This window comes from Zalophus californianus, chromosome 14 (genome assembly GCF_009762305.2).
Source record: "Zalophus californianus isolate mZalCal1 chromosome 14, mZalCal1.pri.v2, whole genome shotgun sequence".
In the NCBI taxonomy this organism is placed as follows: domain Eukaryota; kingdom Metazoa; phylum Chordata; class Mammalia; order Carnivora; family Otariidae; genus Zalophus; species Zalophus californianus.
The window spans coordinates 80,068,576-80,073,144 of record NC_045608.1 but is presented as its reverse complement, the minus strand read 5'-3'; the positions used below and the strand labels follow the sequence as shown (position 1 = coordinate 80,073,144).

At 45.9% G+C, this 4,569-nt stretch overlaps 1 long non-coding RNA gene across 1 annotated transcript; it reads left to right on the top strand.

The window, feature by feature from the left end:
• Positions 1 to 2,306: 2,306 nt before the first annotated feature.
• Positions 2,307 to 4,021, top strand: LOC113912274. The gene is made up of 3 exons (XR_003516778.2): positions 2,307 to 2,520; positions 2,979 to 3,341; positions 3,635 to 4,021. It is a non-coding gene; the product is annotated as an uncharacterized LOC113912274 (long non-coding RNA).
• The last annotated feature ends 548 nt before the right edge of the window (positions 4,022 to 4,569 follow it).

Genomic DNA, 4,569 nt, shown 5'->3' with positions numbered 1-4,569 from the left:
GGACAGCCTATTCGTTTCCTAGGGCTGCTGAAACAAAGGACCACACACTGATGGCTTACAGTAACAGAAATGTATTTTCTCACAGTTTCAGAGGCCGGAAGTCCAAACCAAGCTGTTGGCAGGACGGCGCTCCCTCCGAAGTTTCCAGGGGAGAATCCTTCTGTGCCTCTTCTGGCTTCTGGTGGTTGCTCACAATCCGTGGCAATTTCCAGCTTGTAACTCATCGCTGCAATCTGGCCTTCTGTGTGTCTCTGCACCCTCTTCTGTGTCTCCTAAGGACACTCTCATTGGATTTAGGGCCCACCTGATCCCTGTACTTTCTCACCTCAATCCTTATCTTAATTACATTCTGACGTCCCGAGTGGACACGAAATTTTGGGGAAACATTATTCAACCCAGCTCAGGGCTCTAGGCTCCTTTCAGGTTCTTTCTTAGTTCTGGAATTACCTAACTTTGACATTGGGGGAGTGGATGCCATGGGAGGGGATAAGCTGGTGCTCAAAATATCCCCCTCGCCACTTGCTATTATGGCTGAGTTTCCCCATGAACAATTTCTAAGCCATTTGACCCAATCTTCAAGACTCAATCCTCTGAGAAATGGCAAATATCTCCGAGAGATCATTTCTCTTGGGGGTGGGGGGAGGGGTGGGGAACAGTAGAATCATCTGGCTGGTGGGGGTGTCTTACAAAGAACACCTGCTCCATGGGACGCCTGGGTGGTTCAGTTGGTTAAGTGCCTTCGGCTCAGGTCATGATTCCAGGGTCCTGGGATCGAGCTCTGCATCGGGCTCCTTGCTTAGTGACGAACCTGCTTCTCCCTCTCACTCTGCCTACTTGTGCTCTCTCTCTCTCTCTCTCTCTCTCTCTGTGTCAAATAAATAAATAAAATCTTAAAAAAAAAAAACAAAAAACACCTGCGCCGGGAATTCTGCAAGAGGTGGGCGGGAAGGTGTGCCTTGCAAAGGGGTCATTTACATAGTAAACCGCGGTCAACGCTGCAAACATTTTATCTGTCTCAGGTGTGCAGCTTCTGTTTCCAACCATGGTTACCCACCTCCTGGCAATCAGTTGACCTTAGCACTTGTTTGGGGGCTGGGGGAAGGTGTGGAGGGAGAAAAGAGAAGATACACCAAGGAGCAGCCCCCAAGAGGGCAAACCACTGAAATTACAATCTTCCCCCGTTTTCTAGAACAATCAGCCCCAGATGTGTAGCAAGGATGGCAAGTCCAGGCTGGCCTGACTATTTGAAATCTGGTGTGAATTATGTGACTGAGGGGCATGCTGTGTTAGGAAAGATTCTGAGGCCGCATCTGTGCTAAATGGGAAGAGAGCCATGATAGAGTCACCATCTACCACAAACGTTCCCAGGGGCTATCCGGGCATATGCCAGCCATTCGTCATCCCTGGTCTATAGCTTTTTGGGGGGACCATTTCATAAATATGTTGCTGCCAAACATAGGGAAGAGATTTTTATGTCCTGATATAAAAATATACGACGTCATAAAAATAAGCTATTGCTATGCTATCACTACTTTTTTCTATTTCTACAGACACCTTAATGTCCAGTGTACAAATCTTGTGATTTTTGAATCATAAATCCTTAGAGGCAAGCACGGGGTCTGTTCCTCCTCTGCAGCTGCGTGCATGCTGGGTATCAGTTGTATAACCAGGGTGACGGGGCCTGGGCCAAGCCTGAGCTCAGCATCTTGGAGTGGGGTTGGAGGAGTGAATAGGACATTGGGGATGGGAGTGCTTTCGTCCCAGTCCTGACCCTGCGGGGAACTGCCATGATCATGCATTTCAAGCCTCGGCACCTCAGTGTCCCCATCTGTAAAATGGGAATAGCCAGTCCAACCCCTCCCTTCCCCCACAGGTTGGCGTGCGGCAGGGATGGAGCACAAGGGTGGGCCCAGGACAGGCTGGTGACGTCTTTTAGAAATTGATTTCTAAAATGTGCATCCTGCACATTCTGAGGTCAGTGCCGTGACAAATAAGAATGTTTGCAGAGGAAGGCACTGCCCAGGAAATCCAGCCCTGACGGTTAAAGAAAGCCATCTGGAAGTCTCCGGAGACCAGGGGTTCTGAAGATGCCAAACAAGGAAATGTGACAGTCTGAAGAGTCAGCGGTGCCCCTGGGATGGTGCACAAGGCACAGGCTGCAAGAGGGGCTGCCAGGAGCTGACCTTTCCCTGCATCGGCACCACGTGCAGAAGCCCAGGACGGGCAGCCAAGGTCATGTGCCCTCACAACCCGTGCCTGAGGACATTAGAAGGAGCCTTCGACATGACTGAGTGAAACGTTCGCTTGTGAGCAAGCAGGGGGAAATGCTGTTGTTCCAGGATCCCAAAGCTAATTAGTGGCTGAACGGAGACGAGAACCCCACTTTGCAGATGCCAGGAAGAAGAGCATTTGCAGGATGCTGAAGGGAAGGCCAGAAGGAGCCCCATATTGCCTGTGACCAGCTGGCCTTGACCCTAGCGGGATGCGGCTGGACCCTGACACCTGTGGACCCCTTCCCAGGTAAGGGGGTTGTAGCTTGAGTGGGAGAAAATCATCCTGTGGGATTTCAATTTTTAAATGTTTAATCCCGTATAATGAAACCAGCTTGACAGCAAGAAGTTTCGGGGTTGTAAGAGCAGAAGGGAATATTCCTGAGATCTGAACCCCAGCGTCAAGGCAGTGAAATTTCTACGTAAATGTTGTCGGTTAAAAGGTGGGCAGTGGGAGCACTCTGCACGGTGCAGGAAGAAGAAGGGGGCATTGTCTGCAGAGAATTTTAAAATGCTGATCAAACCATCTAAAAGTTGGTCTGTTTTTCACTATCACCACGCCCTGGTAATTCTAAATAACATTAGTGATATAGTATTCAGCCCTGAATAATCTTAAGCCTAAATTAGCACATTTGTATTCTTTATCCTTTAAAAAATACTGTATTCCATATGGGAGTTAACTTGGCACATGGCTTTGTTTCCAAATAGTGCATGAGAAGTAGACAATGGGAGCCCTTGTAGACAGAGGCACAGATTTGAGTGACTTCAATCCTGTTGTTGTACGGAAGCATACAAAAATATTTGCAAACTGGCAGAATCCACCTTGAACAAGGCACACAACACTTTAAAATGATTCCTCCAGATCACTGCAAAGGAACTGTGGAGAGGACTCTTCTGCCAAAAAAAAAAAAAAAAAGTGAGGAAATAGAAAAAAAGAATCAAATGTAAGGAAGAAATTTTACGAGAAATGAGCAAAGGTGCCAGTCTGACATTGCCTGGTGAAATTAACAGGGCAGTGTTTGAAGCCTGAGTCACTTTCTCCAGGAACTGGACCAGAACACAACGGCTCAGGTAGGTCCCTATTTGCTGTCATTCAGACACTTTCTCTGATTTTTGCACGTGTGAAACTTGAGAACCAAATACAATAGAAATCTGTGATGAATTTGCTGGGGATGGGTTTTTGGCAAAAATTTTTCAGCTGTGAGGACATTTGAAAGCTGCTAGAATCGGTTCTGAAGAAACAAAGATGTGAACTATCTTGCCCTTTCTGGAATTTGCTGTGACATGGGATTGGTATGGGTCTCTGCCAAATTTATCCTTATACTTCAGACTTTCCTTAACTACTTATATGTCTCTTGTTACAGGTAAAAGTAAACTTCACGGTATATCAAGTATACTTCAATTTTAAAAGGAGAGAAAACTTTAAAAATTAAAATGAATGAAAAATATTCCTCAGTGAACCATGAGACACACTGACAAATCTGGCGATGCTGCCTATTGAATGGGACTATCTGGGACCGATTTTGATGAAATCACTGACAAATTTGCAGAAGTCTCAAAGACAAAAACTGTGATGTTCTATTTGTTCCCAACATATAGGCAAAAAGTTCTCCCTTTTCTTAAAAAAAAAAACTAATTTAAAAGTATTTACTCTTTCCCCTTAAAAATGTACTATTTATTTACTAATTGATTCATGTATGTATTTAAGTGCCATGATCATGTATGTGAAGTATAATAAAAGAAAAAATTCATTCTCTGCACATCTTTCCCTGCCATTATTGATTTTTCTTTAATATCATGAGATTGCTCAAACTGTGTGCTATGGTAGGGGAGTCGTTAAAAAGAATCCACTCTGGGTGTGAAGTCCAGGCCACTGCTCGAGAAGGTATAGCATTCTGGAGTTTCCGCCTGTCAAAGGTGACATTCACTCTCAGAGAGCATAACAGCACCTAATTTTGTAGTAACAAAAGCACCAACACTGATACTTAACCTTTCTCCGGTTCCTGGATTGTACAGCAGATACTTGATACTTGCATCTGCTGCTCTTACTTGGCGGCCCCAAGGGAGAGTTTGCTGAATCCTGTTGGATGCAGGTACCTTGATTCTGGGGGAGCTGTCAGCTTCTACTCAGGTTCTCCCCTTTCAACCCAAGGCCAGCCTGAGGAATTTCCTCAGGACTGGGAAACCTGCAGCCTTCCTTCTGTTCTCTTCTCCCTCAGAAATGAACTCTTCTGCTCCCTTTCCCTGGCTCCTTCTCAAATCCTCACCCACTGAAGCCTGTGTGATACAGTGCAGAGAG